Here is a 20,262-nt window from a genome sequence, read left to right as displayed (position 1 = left end):
TACGTAGATACATTAAAAATGACGTACTGCTGATATTGAATTATTTAAGTCTGTCAGACACAGCTTTATGCCTGTCAGAGTTCATAAAAACATTACATAATGAACAGAGAAAGGGCTAATATGTCAGGCTCCCATGGCTGCTGTTTTTTGCAGGCATCATTCACATTTTGGATAAGCCCACTATACATCAATTGAGATCTGTAACTGTTATTCATGAAATATTGAGTTTATCCTCGTTTCTGAGTGAATCCACACAAGGACCACCAGACAAGGGACTCCACAAGGAAAAGGAGGCCCAATGCTTGAGAGAGTCATCAGTGCAAAGAAGATCACACCCATCTGCTGGATCCAGATTACTGATAGGTGGCGAGTCACAAAATGTCTCTTAGTCAATCGTTCTGTCAATTTAATGACCTTGGAGGTTTATGTTGTGCATGTCATTATTTTGTTTAGAGTAACTGTAGCACTGTTAGGTAGGAAAATGTGAGACAGAAGCAAGATGGTCTCAGCATGCTTCCTGTGGAAGTCAATCACATTCTAATGACAGTGTGGTGGCCATTCTGGAACCAAACAAAACAATTTTGGAGACAAACTGGCGTAATTTCAAGGTACAAAATCATATCACTGCTCATTGGTCCAAATAATATTTTGACTTTAAACTTTCTAATGCATTTCAGCCGACTCCACACAAGCATCACAAGGAAGAGTAGTCAATCACAGGAACAGGTATGCAAGTCCAAACAACTGCAAGACATCACTCACACAAAGCACTTACACGCCTTCAGATCTAGAGTAACTGATAGGTGAAAATCAGAGGATGCCGAAATGATTGTTAGCCAACCCTTTTGTCAATCAATAAATCAGGTGAAACAAGCCTCCCTCACATCATAGTAATTATCAACAGAGAGACTTTGCCTCTTCATTGTGAAGTATATCTCCTACTAAAAGTCACAAAACATTTCAGTCATTTCCAAAGATGGGGATTCACCCTCACAATGATAAACAATGTATCTCAGTTTTATGGGGTGATGTTATCACTCACTTTCACCGGCAGAAACTTTGTCTGTGATTTCACTTCTGGGGTCCACCATGCACTAGGACTATACATTTGAAGGGAGTTGCTGTCTTTGCCTTCCACACTCACCATGCTCCCAGCTGCTCTGCACTCTTGACAGGTACTTTTAGTGCAGCCACAGTGCAGTAGAAAGCATGTTGCAGGCAACCAACAGCCAGGTTCAGTAGTCACCTATAGCATGGTGGAGGAATGACTGGCTTATTAGGAGGGGTGGTAAGAGAACGAGGCTTAGGTAGGCAAGAGGAGGGGCGCTAAAGAGAGGAAAAGGCAGGGAGGACGAAGCAAAGCAGGCAGGGTAAAAACAAGGAGGAGAGAGGCATAATTAACTGCAAGGTTGAATTGTTTGGAAAAGGAGTGCAAGCAGAACACAAGGAAGCTTCCCCACTACCGTGGGTAGGTAGATCAAGATTATGTGTCTTCTGATGCATGGCTCTGCGCTCTCACTAGAGCCCTCTTTAAAGACTTTGATGCAGACGCTCCCAGAAAGTGTCCATCCTCTGCCCATGAGCAAGGATCTGAGTGTTGCTGTCATGCTCATGGGCAGGCACTAAACCTCCACTCACCATCCTCCCTCTCTGCATCCACCGAAAAAATTGATTCATGACTGAGAAGCACTCCACTTAGATACACCTTCAGCAGCATCTAGAGAGAATACCAGGCATCTGAACCAGGAGCCTTCCTCTATATTATTATCATCATTATATTAAACAGCTTGTTCACTACCACCAGAGCAAAGCACCTGCCCATTTACCCATTATCATCAGAGCTAAGTTCTGTCAAACCTATTGCCACCAGAGACAGTAGCCTGCACAACTTCCAGGCCGAGGCCTGCCCAACAATACCATCAGAGCCAAGGCCACCCCTACCTCGAAACACGTGTCCAGGGATGGCATTTTAAACTTTTTACTCGTGGCATAGGTGTACCCGCCGCTGTCACTACATTCTCCAGAATCCTATGGGGCTATTTGCTAGTATGACGAGCGGTGTGCGACCCACTTCGCATTTTGTATTTAAAGCTCCCTGAGCTATGGGTTGACGAGCCCGGATCCCGCACCCGCGCACCGTGAGAGGTACTATACCTGATAATTTTTGGCAGTCTACAGCACCCCGCATACGTACCTGCTCCCTGCTGACGAGAGGCAATTACCTCGAAACACGTGTCCAGGGATGGCATTTTAAACTTTTTACTCGTGGCATAGGTGTACCCGCTGCTGTCACTACATTCTCCAGAATCCTATGGGGCTATTTGCTAGTATGACGAGCGGTGTGCGACCCACTTCGCATTTTGTAGTCATCATCATCATCATGGTAAGGAACATTTTCACCCATTGCCACCACAGCCAGGAGCATCCTGGCATTCATCATCATCATTGGCAAGACGTTCTCTGAACATCATCATCAGTTACATGTGATATCATGGATAAAGTTAGGAATCTCCTCATTGACTGCCACCGAGCCTAGAGCCTGATCTCCAAGTCATCAGTGCAGGAGGCTTTGCCAGCTATCAACAGACTTAGGAATGTCTCAGCCCATCATTATCTGACCCAGATGTCTGTCTACCTATCATCGTAAGAGTCATAAAGCTGTTTGTACATTGCCAGCAAAGGCAGGAGCCTGCCTGCCAATTACAGTCAGAGCTATGAGCCTCCACCACACATTAGCACCAGAGACTGGACCTCCTGACTGTGACACCCCCACTAATTAATCATGAGAGCCAGGAGCTACTTGTCCTTCATCCTCCGAATTAGAAGCATGTCTGTTCTTTGCCATATTAACCAGATGCCTGCTCATCCATCATCACCAAAACCAGTTGCTGTACCCCAAACACTATTGACAGGGGGATTATTGCTACAGCTCAATCTGACTCAAGCAGGAAGTTGTTCTCCTTCGGCTACTTTTTTGCCCAGAGACACATCACTAAGCAATGCCCCTTTTTTGAATAGATTAATGCTATTTTTATTGCAGGAAAGTCTCATCTAAGGGGATTGGCGGCCAGAGACCTGCTTAAACTGGGGCTTCCAAGTGCTACACTCAAAAGAATAATTTTAGGTCAGACAAGAGACAGTTTTAGTCATTTCCCATAAACTATATCATCAGTACACATTTAACATATGAGGCGAGGCAACATACTGCACACCTCTCTAAGTACAATATGAAGAGATGCACAAGCCTTGAGAAGAGATTGAGAAATTAAGAAGCTGCCAAGACAAATGAAAAGAAGGATAGAATGAGGATGGAAGACTGAGAACCTATTACCCATTATATTCTGTATTAGTGGAGGTGTATTGCTTCTCGGGACAACACTTGATTGATTTTAGCTCTTCTCATCCTGTGCCACGTTAGAGCAGGAGGTAGCATCTGCAACTTTTTGCCCATGACCATGAACTGCGGTACACAACAGGTGCTATCAGAGCCCAGTCTCAACCAGGTCAATTTCTGTTAGCACACTATGAAGACAGTGATTTAGGAAACTGCGAGTCCCACCACTAGTTGCACCCATAGGTGACCTGCAAGTGCAGTTTGGCCTATTACCATACGAAAGACAACCCAAGGTAATAACCAGATACAAGATGAAGAACCTGTGGCAGCAATTCATGGGAAGCTGAGTCATACCACACAATTAAAATCCTGCTAAGACTCTCTGTGGCACACTCAATCTTAAAACAAAGCTTGAGAAGACTCCAAATGCTCCCAAACAGGCCTGGCCAATGAAACCAAATGCAAAAGTCTCATCGATCTATCCTTCCATCCATGCACTTGCTCATCTACTTACTGATCGCCCATCCATGTTCTCATTCATTCATCAATCCATGCACTCACTCAGCCATTCATTATCGATGCAGTCATCTATCCAGACTCATTCATTCATCGACCCATCAACCCAATCATTCACTTATCCACCCATGCATTCAGTGATCCAACTATTCCACAAAGATTGGCTTCTTTTTGCATTTGCATAATCAAAAAAGATAAGGTAGTCCTTCTACCAAAGAGATTGGAAAGGGCAGCACTTGTCTAATTCCACAACCCCCCCATGCAAACCCTTGAGGTATAAAGGGTTCTAACCCACAATTAACTTGTGGCATGTTTCATCACTGAACCCCTCATCGAAAATTATGATAAATATGGGTGGACTCAACTACCGCTTGATATTATAGGGATGGGTTTTAGAAAACTATTTATGCTGTAACCATTTTCTCATTCACCAACTCACCAATTAACGCTACGACTTGCACAAACTAGCCAATCAAGAAGCACTTTCATGTATGGAAAAACAGACCTACTGGTTTTGTTAACGTTAGTTTCTGTATACGGTTAGGAAAGTCGGCTACTAGAAACCAAGGTCAGTTAAGTGTCATGAAATCATGGTCATGTGATTAGTTAAACTGATGAGGCAATTTAGGATTACTGGTGGATTCGTGGTAGAAACATCAAGAGTTCCTTCCTCTGGCTTGCACCACACTGTCAGTACAAGGTTGCCACCTTTGTTAGAAAACATTAGCTGCAGTTCCTTTACGTTTTTCTATTCCAGAGGGGCTCAGAACTGGTAGGTTACAAAGAATCCAGGTCCACTTTACGAAAATCTTTTGTTATATAGCAATTATCCTTCTGTGTGGTCTAATAATCAATCCAAAACGATTTAGACAACTCTTAAATACACCTTAACTGTCTTATTTATGTGTTTGCTGTTTTAGGTTCAAGTTTAAGTATGGGAAAAAGTATCATACTTCACTGCTTTTCACAATAGTTTTACCAGCCTAGACTTAAAAATACAGGTCAGGACGGTATAAAACACGGCCAGGTGGCAACCCGATGTCAGCATTATGCGGTTTCCTTATTCTTGTCACATCACACTTTCTCATTTATCTATGCCAGGTTCAAGAAATACTACAGTTGACCACTTTCCATATTATATTGTTCAGGAGGGTGGCTACACCCTGCTCTAAAGCCTTCCAGACTCCACACTGGCCCACCTTAAAGACATTCTACATGTAGCAGCATGCCTCATCTAGGCCTGAAAACATATGACCATTTCACCAGCACCATTATGGAACTGCACTAGATGCCCGTGTTGACCAGCGTCAGCTTCAAAACTAGTTGCATCATCTACAGGGCCATCAACAACAGCACTCCTGCCTATCTGGCTGGAAAGCTAATGATCTCTAGTGGCTCGCTCGGCAAAACCGCAGCCAGAACACCATCAGACTCGAGTCGAGGACGCGCAACAAAGAAAACTCAAGACAATGTGCCTTTTCCACGAGAGGATCGCAGATTTACACTCTTGAAGCCCATTTCAGGCAACTGAGCTTGATGACTGTTTCCAAATTATGCAAGCAATGTATTAGTACATGCATGTACTTGTTATATGTTTGTTCAAAAACACAATAATTAAACGTGTTAAAAACAGACAGTGTGCCTTCTCCACAGCAAACTGGTATGCTTCTTGGACTGCATGCACCAGATAATCTCAAACAAAAGTCATGCTTCTTCATCTACCACCAGACAGTCTGTAACTCAGCAGACATTTGTAGAGAAATCATGACTAAATGGAGCACCTTTCCGCACCACTTTGTGGAACTAGCAATACGCAAAATAAAAACTGAATGATCCTTCACAAGTTATTCTTATTAAGGATGACAAAACCAAATACTTCCCCGCCAGGAAGAATGGACTAATTTCTGACACAAATCACCAACAACAACATAGGCCCCAACTAGAATCAAATAAAAATAAAGATGATGAAGACACGTTTCAGCTTCGCTACGTCAGCCATATATGATACTCTCACTGGCACTTTAGGCTTCTTTCCACTGTCTTGGTCCCCAGTAAATCAAGAACAGAGCAGTCTTAATCCCAATCAATAATTTCAAGAGTACTTCATAGGCAATTGAGCAAACGATGGATCATAAATCAACCTGCAAAACATATATGGGCTCCCGTAGTCACAGAAGGTCATATTTAATAATCAAGCTAATCAGGTTACATTGTTACCACCACTGTAAACAACTCTCTGAATGTCATACAACGGGAAGCCTGGAGACTGATCGAACAACCGGGCTAATGAAGCCGCAATGAGTCACCTCTGAAGACGAGTGCACTGTCAAACTGACAGCCAGTAACAATGTAGCCTGAGTGTGGTCTGTTATCCATTCTTGACTCACTGGGGACCAAGACTGTGTTACAAATGTTAATGTCCTGAGAAGGGTCTCATGTACGCCCGCCAGACAAGCGAGACTCTAACCTCGACACCAGTTCTTGCTGGTATTTGCAATCTACCTGAACAGACACATGGAGCTGGATATCTGTGCATAAACAGCAGAACATTTTTACTACACTTTTTGTTTTGTGTATTACTGTATAATTTGCAAAACTGCTTATAGGTGTGCTGGCTTCTTACCCCCATGGTTACTTTAAATATGACATATTTATGAATAAAAATGTGGGGCCCCGTTTACAAGAAATCTGCGTAGGGCAGCGACGCAAGGCTTCATGCTGTGCTGCCCTATGCCAGTTCGAAAGAGCAGGAATGCCCTGTATTTACAAGATACTGTCAATTCCTTTCCTTTCCATCTGCGTCGGTGCTAGCAGCCAAGCACCAACGCAAAAACCCTTGCACCATGGTGCAAGGTTGTCAGCATTGTTTGCATGAGTGTTTTGTGCAGGAAGGGACACTATCCTGCACAAAAAAATCAATGGAGGCTTTTTCCTTTTTCGATACTGTTGGTAATAAGAACACTAGGAAACGGAGCAGGTTCCAAGCAGTACTTTATTGGCCATCCATCTCTCCTCAAAACACCTCTCACACACCTCTCACATCACAACATTCCAACTCAAGCGGAGCATTCCAAAGTACAGGGAGAGGGCATGGGAGTATGGGACGTACCAAGGGGAACAAAGAGACATTATAACATACCTTTCTAATTTATCAACAGAAAACACATTAGATTTTACAATCTTGTCACAGCTCCACAATTGTCCATTTTCGAGAAGGACCACATTGTTGAAGGTTTTGGCTATCCGACAGGGAGGGTAGAACTTGCTTTGGCTAAGCGGGCCCTTTACACTCTTTTTCACTTGCACCACAGCACCGAGCTTGGACTCCGTTCTTTTTGTCATTCCAAGCTTTGTACTTGGCCTGGTGCAGTTTGACCTTTTTGCTAGCTTCCACAGAATTGGGATTTGCCACATTGCCACCCCCAGCCAACTTGGGTTAAGTTTAGTACAGGGTTCTCTCCTCCTGAGGGGAAAAAAGGGGGAAAAACCTGTTACCAGATTGAGGGAGGTGTGATATGCCCACAAACAGTCACGCAGAGATGATTCTATCTCTCAGCCATTAGTAATGGCTAGTTGGATGTGTTCCTTAATGAGTCTATTGGTCCTCTCCACCAGGCCATTGTCCTTGGGGCAGTAAAGGGCAGTCTTCTCATGCTTAATGTTAAATTTTGCTAAAAAGTCATTCATATTTTCTGCGACGTAAACTGTACCCCATTGTCTGTGTCTAGGGAGGATGGTATACCCTCCTTTGTGAAAACATCCTTGAGGAAATCAAGGACAGCACAGGTGCTGATGAGATGCACACATTTTTGTGTGATCCAATGGGACGTGTAGTCATCTAAAACTAACATAAACCTCTTCTGGATACCCCAATTGTCCATAGATCCGATGATGTCCATGGCCAGATTGCTCCATGGCTTAAGGGGCACTTCAACCGGGGACAATGGTGCCTTGCATATAGATTTTGTTTTGTCGCTCCTGGCACAACTTCGACAGTCTTTCACTAGTTGCTCTACCATAGCATCCATTCTAGCACCAGAATTTCTCCCTCACTCTTTGTTTAGTAATGCCGCGACCTAAATGTCCCTCATGTGCTAGTTCCACTATTCTATTCCTGAGACTTACAGGTGGTACAATTCTATTCTGACTGTATACTCTGTTTTATATAGTGCTCAATTCGTATCTGACCTCCCAGAAGTCTTTGAGATTATCCTCTAGTTCGCTGCACTTGCTAGGGCAACCTTCCCTCATTATTTCTTTAACTTTGTTTAAGTCTTTATCCTTTTCCATTCGTTTTTCCATTCTTCTTCCGTCAGAGCTGGCTCGTACACCACCATGATGGGACTGTCCAACATTTCTTCAGGTTGCTCAGTTTGCAAAGGAGCTCTCGATAGGTAATCAGCAATTTTGTTGTCCTCACCTGGGACATATTCAACTCTAAAGTTGAAATTCTGCAGTCCCAACATCCATTTTCCTATCCGGGGAGTACAGTTTTCCATCCCTTTCACAGTAAAGATGAAGGTGAGGGGCTTATGGTCCGTACGAACAGTAAAATTCAAACACCACAGGAAAAACTTAAAATGCTTTACTGCCCAGAAACATGCCAGAGCCTCCTTTTCAATTACAGAGGAATTATTCTCTGCCTTAGAAAGGCACTTGGAAGCAAAGCTAATTATCTTGTCTCCCTTCTCATCTTTTTGTGAAAGGGTGGCCCTTAGCCCCTTTTTGGATGCATCGGTGGTAAGGATCATCTTTTTAGTGGGGTCAAAAGTGCCTAAAGCAGGTAAATTCATCATCTCTTCCTTTAGGGCATCCACAGTGCATCTGTGCTGGTCATGACATTCAAAATCCTTGTTTCTTTTTAACAGTTCCCGTAAGGATTCACACTTAGAAGCAAAATTCTTGATGTACTTGGACATGTACTCCATTAAACCGAGGAAGGACTTAAGTTCATCCTTATTCTGAGGGTAAGGTGCGTCTTTAACAGCTCTCAGAAGGTTGTTTTTCGGTCTGAACCCTTGTTCCGAAATGGAATGTCCAAGGTAGTCGACTGAGGTCACCCTAATTTGACACTTGACTTCTGCACAGTCAACCCCGCATCCATAAATTTTTATAACACAAGCTTGAGGGTGTGGTCGTGGTCATCCGCAGTGCGACCATACACCAGGATATCATCCTGGAAGCACATAGCATGGTCTACATATTTTAGGATCTGGTGCATGATCTTCTGGAAGACCGCTGCAGCGGATGCCAGCCCAAAAGGCATCCTTTTGAACATATGGGGCCCGATTCACAGAACTAACATAAGACAAAATCTTAAACTTACTACTTTTGGTATTCACAGAAGGCATTTAGTAGTAGTAAAGTTAGGATTTTGTCTTAAGTCTGTCTTAAGTCTGTCTTCAGTCTGTCTTAAGTCTGTCTTAAGTCTGTCTTAAGTCTGTCTTAAGTCTGTCTTAAGTCTGTCTTAAGTCTGTCTTAAGTTTGTCTTAAGTCTGTCTTAAGTTTGTCTTAAGTCTGTCCTAAGGTTGTCCTAAGTTTGTCTTAAGTCTGTCCTACTACTTTTGGTATTCACAGAAGGCATTTAGTAGTATTAGAGTTAGGATTTTGTCTTAAGTTTGACTTAAGACAGACTTAAGACAGTCTTAAGACAAACTTGAGAAAAACTTAGGACAGACTTAAGACAGACTTAAGACAAACTTAAGACAAACTTAAGACAAACTTAAGACAAACTTAAGACAGACTTAAGACAGACTTAAGACAGACTTAAGACAAAATCCTAACTTTACTACTACTAAATGCCGTCTGTGCATACCAAAAGTAGTACGTTTAGGATTTTGTCTTAAGTTAGTTCTGTGAATCGGGCCTGTAGGCTCCATGGGGGGTTATGAAAGCAGTGAGGGGCCTGGAGTCAGGGTGCAGGTCTACCTGATGGTAAGCCATAGACAGATCAATGACACTAAAGAATTTTGCCTGACCCATGGTGCTGAGCATCTCATTTATGTTGGGGAGTGGGTACCTCTCAACCCAGATGTTCTAGTTGAGGTTTCGTAAGTCCACACACAAACGGATGCCCTTCCCACTAGCCTTGGCTGCGATCACGATGGGTGACAACCATTCAGACATGTCGACCGGTTGCATGATCCCCATCGTGCACATCTTTTGTAACTCTTTTTCAAAAAGCTCCCTCATTTGGTGTGGTACTCGACGCAACTTGTGTACAGTGGGCTTGGCATTTGCCTTGAGTTTAATTCTGTGTTGGAAATAATGAAGGGGACCCAACCTATCTTGGAACAGTTTGGGGAACTCATCACATATGTTGGCACTAGGCAAATTCTCCTCAGTCAACAGAACTTGTTCTTCCTTGTTGGGGTTTGGGATGATACCCAGTTCTTTTTGGCGCTGCCACCCTAAGAAATTGGATCCTGTCTCAACGATGTACACTTTGCCTATGGTGTTTCTCTCTTTGAACTCGATCTACATTTCTTTCATTCCTAAGAGGGGTATAGGTTCTTTGTTGTAGCCTGTGGGGAATATGTCAGGTTCCTGCAAGGTGTTGATTCCCTAGTTGTCTATGCATTCACAGTCTTTACAGTTCAGTGATGTAAAAAGAGAACATGAGTTGGCAAACATGGTAACAGATTTGTTGTTCAAATTTACATCACATTTGGGATAAATTACATTTACAGTTCCAGTATTTTCTTTAAGTTGGAAAATGTACTTCCTCTCATTGGGCATGGCACCTTTTATTTCTTTACTCATGGTACCTTCTATACTCGCACCCTCTCCGTGGTGGGGGGTCAACTTCTCTGCACACCCTTGCAAAATGTCCCCTCCTATTGAATTTCTTGAAAGTCACGCTCAGAGCTGGGCAATGTATGTTGTTAGCAAGGTGGTTGCTGCTACCACAACTGTAGCATCTGAAATTTCTTTAATTCCCAGGAGGTTTGTACACACTACCCTTGTTTTGTGCCTTATTAATTTCACTTATCTCCACTCCTTCCTGAACATTAGCCACCACTTCCACTATGCTCTTAATTTCTTTAATGCACTTGGCAGTGTGTTCCACAGATTTTGCAATACTCAAAGCTTCTCTAAGACTGAGATTCTTTGCTAACAGTTTCTCGTGGATGCATAAATTGTTTGTGCACTGCACCAATTGGTCTCTAATCAAGGAATCTGTCAAGTTGGCAAATTCGCACAATTGTTTGAGACCTCTCAACAATGCAATATAGTTAGTAGCTGACTCTTGTTTTCCCTGAGACCTTCTGAAAAATGTGTGCCATTCCAACACTACATTTATTTTGTCCCCAAAGTGTGTCTCCAACTTTTCCATGGTACTTGCAAAAACGTCCATACCTTCAACTGCCTCTCCATTCAGGTTTTCTGGTTCGGGCAACGTTTCGTAAATCGTGCGCCCCTGTACACCTAAATTGTGAAGAAGTATGTGCTGTTTGCGCATGGAAGTGAACCATTCACCCCCAATGGCAATAAGGTACAACTCAAAAAGTTTTACCCACTCCTTCCACAATATCTCAGGTTCTCCTATTTCATTTAGAAATGGAGGTGGTTGGCTTATGCTTGCCGCAGCCATCATAGTTTGAGTTAGAGTTACCCAACTGCTGCAACAATGGAAGGCAAATTCTGGAAGTTAGAGACCAAGGGGAACAACAGCTGACTGGGTTAGTAATACTCTCCAATACCCAGTAATTAGGAGGAAAAACAGGAAGAATGGCAGCACAAACCTTGCACAAGGGCTGCACTACACCCTTACACTCAATTGCTTCATCCGTGTGCCAGGTCAGGGAGTTCCAAGGAAGTCTCAAAATGGGCAGTTACTTGCCTAAGGATTCCACTGCAAAAGGATTTTATGTTGTACTTACTGCGCTCCCATAGTGCATAACGCTGATGTAATTACCTTCGCCCAACTGCTCATCAGGTTGGGAAAAAAAAACACCTTTACTGGTTTGATGAAGGATGTGAAGGAACCTACAATCTCTGACAGGAATTACACGCACTCCCCATGGAGCGGTGTCTCCTCACAGCATCACCACAGAATACGCTGACAGCTGGAAGGACTCGAACTTCTGCTGTTGAAACTGATTGTTTCAGAATGAGTTGGATAGACTCTGCAAGGCACGATCTCGACCACTTAGAGGTGCTGGTGGACTTACTGCGCATGTTCAAAGGAATAGTGTCTCTTCAAGGAGTCTGCTCGCACACGCTGATGAAAAGCTATTTCAGAGGACGCTGCACTGACAGGAAAGCTCGTCGCAGTCAGACCTCCCCGCTGGCAATAACTCGCTCGCTCCTCAACACCTCACCAATGCGGCAGTCCACAACTCTTCCAACGCTGCTGATGACCAGAGTTTGTTACCAGTGATTCTACTGCACGCAATGGCACTTCTCATGCAGCCTAACTGCCCGGCAACCAGCTCCACTACATTTACTTCATGCACAGGATGCCGTAACGCCACCACCCATTCTTCTTTGAAGATATGAAGGATCTTTGCGAGTGATACACCGCCCTCCTGCTGCGTTGTGAGGCAGGATTCCGCAGGCACAGCAGGCACAATAGGCAAGGACGGCGTGATAAACCATTCAAAATTGGCAAAACACGCTCACATGTGCCCAGTCTGTTTTCTTCAATTTGATTCAATGCAGTGCCTGCACGCTGTATGCAACACACCTTCCTTGATCAGGTAAGAATCTTTTCTTCATTCTTTCTGTAGTCTTCTTCCTCACGTAGATGATATATGGAGAGACAACACATAGGGGAAATGGCCTAAACTGCCCCCTTTGCAGTAACTCGTCGCTAGTGTTGGAAATAAGAATGCCAGGAAACGGAGCAGGTTCCAAGCAGTACTTTATTGGCCATCCATCTCTCCTCAAAACAACTCTCACATCACAACATTTCAACTCCAGCTCAAGCGGAGCATTCCAAAGTACGGGGAAAGGGCAGGGGAGTACGGGACATACCAAGGGGAACAAAGAGAGATTATAACAGATATGTTTGCTGCAAAATGCAGCACACATAATAAGAGAAAAAACAAGGAGAAATAAAGTTATTTCTCCTCATTAAGCCTCCCCTGGGGCTGCGCACAGTTTTGATGCATTCCCAAGTTTACAGATCCTTGGGGAGGACTTTGGAAATCTGCTGTTGTTGTGGCAGACATCACAGGACTCGGTGTCCCAGTTGCTTAAGGAAGAGTTCAGGGGCAAGGCCACGCCCTTGCGCATTCTAAAGCACTGCTTGCCTCCAACGGCACGGGAGGACTTTGGAAATATGCCGTTGTTGTGGCCGACATCACGGAACTCGGTGTCCACACGGGCCACGCCCAGGCCAAGGACGGGCCTGTCCCCGCCTGTCAGAGCCTGAAGGAAGCTGGCCTGGGCCACCCCCCTTGGCACTGCACCTAAAGTGCTTCCATTTCTTCCTACACACCGTTGCCCAGCCCTTGAGCAGAAGGATGAGACCCTGGCAAGACCCTGGTGCGCCAAGGGACTGAATTGGCTTTGTGCATTTACATCTACCACAGATTAAGGTAAGCCCGTTACAGGCATAATCATTGTAGACATAATTGTGCACATTACATGGTTAGGGGGAGTAGGGGGCCTGAGAGGTTTACAGCTCACACCATTTTGCATCTGGTGTGTTAGCTTGTTTGCCCTCATTGTGTCTTTTGTATTAACTCCCCCTGGGTAAGTCCTGTTGTTTAATTTTACGGCTATCATCATATGGTCAAATTGACCCACCCATACCGAGTTTCTTCCCTTAGCCAGGCCAAACGGGGAAGCGAAAGACATTGCAGTAACCCATGCAGGATCAACAATTATGACCATGGATTGTGTCTTGCAGAGAGCAGCAGGGGTCCTCGATAAGGAAATTTACTGGGGAGCGCGAAAGCCGGCGAGCCACCAGTTCAATCAGCTGCACCCTTGCTACTCCAGCCCTACAAGTGGTAAGGCCCTTACACAGTGCATCTTTGAACTGGTGGAACTGGTAAGGCCCCTCTGCCCTTAGGACAGGACCTAGGCCAAGGCAGGGGTGATGATACCCAGACAAGCAAGACACAGCCAGCTCCAGCCCTAGCGTTTATGCCAGCAGTATCTCAATTGGACGCTCAGGAGGGGGGGGCCCAGTAGAGGGCCCGGACCTAGGGCTAAGCGCAGGTGTTCTACGATGGGGGCTAGGGCTAAATGACCCAGAGCAGATACATTGACAACCATTAATTCTGGCGCAGCACCTCCCTCAAAAGATGAGCTGCCAGCCATGCTGGATGCTTGTGTGGGCTCTCTTCTGGATGGACTGGATTCCAAACTTGAACCAATTAAGCTACACCTGACCACAATTGAGAGGGAACTCTCCTACTGGGTAAAGGTTGGCGTCAATTTCCGTTCCGATCGCGGAAATTGCGAAAATTCAACATTTTCGCGTTCTGCGCAGAACGCGAAAATGTCGAAACGTCCGCGATCCGCGAGGGAACGGAAATTGTCGCCCACCCTTACTTTTAATCTACTGGTACCTGAATATAGAATATAATACAAACACCTTCACCTAATCTATGGAAATGCATGGATTTGGTAGGAGAGCTGAGTTAGGGTCATCACTACAGAATTCATATTTCTACGTGTATAACTACTGGGTCACTCATATGCGTCGTGGGTGGCGCACTTTACAAAAGTGAAGTGCACATATAATGCTCGGAGTCCCTTCATGTGACAATTAGTACTCTGAATATGCAAGTCATTAGTTTAAAAATGAATAACATAGCCTACACGATTAAAAAAAGGTCGAAGCTACACACGGTATAACAAACTGCTGCAAAAAATGCTAAAAAGACTTTAAAATAAGCATTTTCTGGGAATCTTTTGGAACGAGTGTTTTTTCTTTTCTGTCTCTGTGAACCCCCGCCCTACCCGACCCCTTGGTGACGCCTCGGCACCCATGCGGCCCTCGGGCACACTCCAAACTGCACATTGTGGCCCCCAAGAGGATGTTTGCAATGCCCCTGCTCTAAAGGGAGTCCGCTTTCCATGGTGGGCGCTGGACGGATGCCCCGGCGCTGTCTGCACTCTTCCCACGCTTGCGTCATCTTTGTGGCCCCCTCCTGCAGAGGGATGTGTCCACACGTCATTCGCTTCCCTCCTCCTTGGTCCGAGGAAGAAGGCATGTGAAAAGGAAGGGTGTCAGGATAACTGAGCGAGAGAGACAGACTGACAGCCTGCCTCCATCACTTACCCTTCCTAACCCCTTGCCTCCGGATTTTTGCCTCTTAGTTTAGGTTTCGCCTGTTATCGCAGGTTTGGGCATAACGGGCAGAGCTGCCCACTTTGGCGCTGGGTGAACTAGGTTTGAGTCTCTGCGTCAGCTCAATAACCTGTGATTCTGGGCACATCACTTAATCTCCCCGCGCCTAATACAGATGAACCTGTCCGTGTGTAACGTCACTAGTGCTCAGGTAAAGCACTCCAATACCATCGGGTCGAGTTCGTGCTATATAAAACTGCAAAAAAAAGGTCTATAAGTTTGAGGGTTTTAATGTGTTGTTGTTATGCAGCACTGTTGCAGTTGGTGTCATTGTGTTATTTTGCTGATTTGTGCCCAGTCTCTGCCCATCACCCCCCCTCATCTTACATCCGGGTGAAGTCCATCCTCCAGGCCCCGCGCCCCCTCCTTCTCTGCCTGCAGTGAATAGAAGCCACCTGTCTGGGTACAAGGCGCTCTCGGAGCCGGCCCCGCAGCTGCCCCTCATGGCACAGAGGAACCTCCTCCCATACAAAAGAGGCCACTCGAAATCTGGAAATAAATGGAGTTCTGCCGGTCTGTGCTGGGGATTAGAGCCCCTTCAGGGGCCGCTCCTGTTTACCTCCGAACTGGCCCTTTGTGGGGAGTGGGGGGGGTGGCCACACGTGCACCCCCTGAGCCTTTACTAGGCGGGATCTCAGGGATAAAGCCGCTCTAAGGGGAGTGGGGGAGGGGCACGGCACAGCTACCTACAGCAGGGATGGGGGGGGTGTGGGGGGGTACTTGATACAAGTGTCATGGGTGGAGTAGGGGCACAGTGCAGATACACGCACAAGGTGTGGGTAGCGAGGGTGCATTGGCAGTAGGTACCTGTAGCATGCATGAGCAGTGACGGTGCATTGTTACAGACACACATGGTCATTGGAGACAACTCTTCTGGCCCTTTACGCAGCTGTAGTGTAGGAAAAGCACTATACATTTACCCAACGACGTAGCACTTACTGATTAGCCAGTAGAAAGTACTCCAGTTGAGTAGAGGTATTGCACAAAACGGTGGCATCTCTTCTTGGATAAATATGCAGGGCAGGATTCATTCTGGCACGATGCTCCTGTCACAAAAATTAAACCTCAACAGGAAGCACTTATACTGAATTTGACCTTCAACTCGGGCACCTGCTTTATTTATATCTGTAAGTCTTACAGATATAAAGCAGGTGCCCGAGTTGAAGAGCAAATTCAGTAACGCATTAATCAGCACAAAATCTCAGCGATCATGCGAAATTTCACGTGATCGCGGAGATTTTTTGCCGTTTCGCAATATTTTGCAAAAGGCACTTTCCCAAATTCCACCCACCCTTACTACTGGGCCCAACACAATAAGACACCCAGCAACCAAGCAATCAATACTGAGCAATGGCTTCAATGGCCAGGGGGTAAATACGAGCTCAAGCCAGATGGCTCTGTTACTTGCACGTGGGGGTGCCCATTCAATCTGCACTCCCTTGCATAAGAGCATTTTTCCCCCCACCCTCTCCCTGCCTCAGCCCTCAATGCTCCCAACCCTAAAGGAAGGGCGACATGTCAGTGCATTAGTCACGGATTCCATTGGGGCAAAGGCAAGTAGTAGAAGTAATATGACCACAAGAAGAGAGTCCGATGGAGGAGGGGCCTCCATTGGACTCTCTCCTTGTTAATCAATGGGGGGACTTGCAGATTATGTTTCACTCAGGTTAAAGGGAGTTATTGTTGAATCGCACACAGATAACTCTTGCCTGCAGGCCGTGCTTTTCACCCAAGGGTCTAGCAGTTTCCTGCATCTGAATTTTTATAATGCCATTTAGTCCCTCCCTGAGGTTTGTAACATATTACGCATGGGCAGCTTCCTGACCAGTATTAGTGCTTCTACTTGTCACACTTCTAACATCGTGCTGGTGGGAGACTTTAATACCCCTCCCTGTGGGGACTTGAAAACACTGGGTGCAGGGGGCTCTTCCTGTCCTCTACAGTTTGGTGTGCATTTTGAACATAGTGTCCAGGGGGGAAAACCTGAATACTTTATTATGTGATGTTGACCTCCAATCAGCCATGGACAAACTGGATTCAGCACAGAGGGATATCATTTCCACTTTTAAAGGGCATTGCAGTGATTCTTTTATTGATTTTATTCTTGTATCCACTCACCTTTTTTATTTGACAGCAGATTTTGTCATCAAAGCAAGTATTTATAGCGATCATTACCCGCTTTGTCTTAAAGTTAGCTTGCCATCACTAGGTTTGAAGAAGGGGAGTGGGGGAGGAGGTGAATTACAGCCTACAGACAGGGGTAGAAGGTTCAAGTGGGCACAGATTATTCCTAGCTTTTTTCATGAGACACTTTTAGCCGAATGCCAGTATGAGATTTAGATTTGTCAGGTTGCACAGTTGCAGCCGGACTTGACAATTATCAATGCATTCGAGTTTATCTCTCAATCTATTGCAGATCTAATAACGGTTCCACCCTCTAAAAGCAAACCAGACAGGGCACCAAGGTGGTTTGACCCAGATTGTTCGCGTGTGGCCAGGATGCTAAAGGAAGCACTGCATGCTGCCCCCAGAGGTAGAGGACTAGCTAGAACCTGGAGAATGCAGTATAAAGCAGCCTTCAGAAAACACAAGGAAGCTTTGAAGGAGGAGGCCTGGAGTAAGCTGATGGAAGCTAGCACAATTAGGAGTAGCTATAAGTTTTGGAGTATTGTTAAAAGTCCTCTTCTGGGTGTGGAGACAGTAAACGCTATGGAAGCACACATTACAGAGAATGACAGAGTCAGTCACTATGAGGGCATGTTTGGGGGCACCACAGTTGAGAGTCCTCCACGTGAGGGCAACACAGAAAAGTCAGACCTAATAGTCTCAAAGGTTGAAGTGAGGATGAGAATAATGGGTCTGTCACGTAATAAGGCACCGGCACCTGGACCGAACGGAATTCCCCTCAACCTTTATACGTCCAACCTGGAGTTTTGGGCCCCGGTGCTCACCTCAGTAATCAACGCGGCTGTTAGGTCTGGCATGGGCCACTTCTATCATTGTCCTGGTTTTTAAAAAGGGGAATAGAGATAGCATCCATTGTTATAGGCCCATCTCCCTGTTGGACTCTGGGGTCAAAGTGATCGGATGGATTCTGTTGGAAAGGCTATCGAACTAGGCCTCAGAGAATGACATTCTGTCAGACGCCCAATATGTCTTCCGCCCGGGGTGATCGACGATAGACTAATGTCTTAATCTCTTCATGATAGTGAACAAGTACACCGTTGCCAGGCCTGGTACCATTTTCCTGGCATTTATGGACCTATCCTCAGCTTTTGATTGTGTGAAAAGATGCAAGGAGTGGCAGACCTTGCTATCTTTGGGGGGGATGGGGACATAGTTGCCTTTCTAAAAGATCTCATCGAGACACTAGGGCAGCAGTGCAATACTCGGTTGACTTGAAGGTTTCACGCCTGTTTCCTATCAAGAGTGGAGTCTGCCAGGGTTGCATATTGGCTCCTTTCCTATTTAATGTATACATTAATAACTTGGAGAAAACCCTTTTGGAGACCAAGGTGGACTTCCCTCAGGTGGGACAGCGGGGTCTTCCATTCATGTTGTACACCAATGACGCCGTTCTGATGGCCAGGACGGAATGGGGCCTGAAAATGTTATTAAACTCTTTTGTTCAATTCATGGGGGAGCAGGACCTGAAGGTCAACAACTCTATGTCTTTTATTATGCAGGTAGGTGTCCGCCCAAGTAGGCAATATACCTTTAAGGTTGGGCCCATCCCGGTCCAAAGGTCGAGTGTTTTCTCATATCTCATATCTGGGGGCACTGTAGGGCAGTTTAACTTGGAGGTACTGTGGTATTCTGGATGTCATAGCGATGCTTTGCCTGTGTCATCTAGTATCTCTAGCTCATTATTATGTCTTAGGAATGTTCTAACTGTTACCTAGGTTAGAGAATGCAATGATTTGAAGGAGGTTCCAAGACCAGGGGCGGTTGAGGCAGAAACTGTGATACATGATGAGCTGGCTGTAGGATTGGATGGGTCCTGTTACTTTGGAATGAACCTGCTAATTTCTGATGAATCTCCTGAGTCAGGACTTCTTATTTCATGCAAAGGAGATTCCCACATTGGCGTAGTCGGCAGCTGGACCATAGAAGGGCCCAAAATCCACAACGCTCTGCTTTTACTTTTATACAAGGTACTGTGTTCTTTGATTTAGGGGCTGGGAGCTTTCGCCGTGAAGTTCATAATAAGGGTATTATGTAATCGTCACGGGCTCGTCCCTTGTATTTTATTTCATTTTTTTTTATTTAAACTGAGAAACGCATTCATTCAGAGAACCCTCCTCACACTAAATTACATTGGGGAGTTTACCTTGTTGAACTGCAGTGTTGAAGCGCAGTGACTCGTTGTGTGCCATATCCAAGTAACACGCTTTCTTTGTGGAGTTTACAACTGGAGCTTTGACTTCGTTGCCTCAAGGGAGCTCAAGGGAGCTCTTCATCTATCGATCTCGCTGTGCTAATGATGACGTAGTGGAATCCTGCAAGGGGATTCGGTGAACTACTAGCGTCATCATTAGCGTGTGAGTCAGTACGTTGGAAACGGAGTTTGACCAAAGTGCGTGTGGCTCACTGGCAGCAGATTCGTCACGGAAGAAAAGTAAATAATAAACACGATGGTGGTAGCTTTCTACAGGCTTGCACATAGAAGGTTTCCAAGTAAGTGTCCAGTCATACAGTGATCGGGAAGCCACGTTGCAAGGACAACCCAGCATCTTGTTTCAAGATCTCCGGTGGTGCATAAAAACACGGCGAGCTGTGGGAACGTCTTTCTTTCGCGCATGCGTATGAATTGTCACCAGGTTAGCGTATAGCCTCACTGTGATCATTCAAGGCAGTCACGCTGTGCGAGGACACCCAGCGCTGTGTTTCTGGATCTACTGTGGCGCATAAGTAAACAAGGAGTTTGTGTTCTATTTTCTTCTACATTTTGAGGGAAATTGCTCAGTACACCTAAGATACGATTACTGCTGCTTGTGATTTATATTCATTCACTTTGATGTGAGAATTGTAGATAACATTGCAGAACTCGAGTTTTGAATCTTCTTTTATGTGACGCTGCCATCTACTGTGGTACATTACC

General features: G+C 45.3%; 1 protein-coding gene across 1 annotated transcript in view; it reads right to left on the bottom strand.

Moving 5' to 3' along the window:
- IMPG2 (interphotoreceptor matrix proteoglycan 2) overlaps nt 1-20,262 on the bottom strand; it is a 771,041-nt gene that overhangs the window by 8,409 nt on the left and 742,370 nt on the right. The gene's annotated exons all lie outside the window — the stretch shown is intronic.

This window comes from Triturus cristatus, chromosome 8 (genome assembly GCF_964204655.1).
Source record: "Triturus cristatus chromosome 8, aTriCri1.1, whole genome shotgun sequence".
NCBI classification, from domain to species: Eukaryota; Metazoa; Chordata; class Amphibia; order Caudata; family Salamandridae; genus Triturus; species Triturus cristatus.
This window is presented reverse-complemented; position numbering and strand designations above follow the sequence as displayed.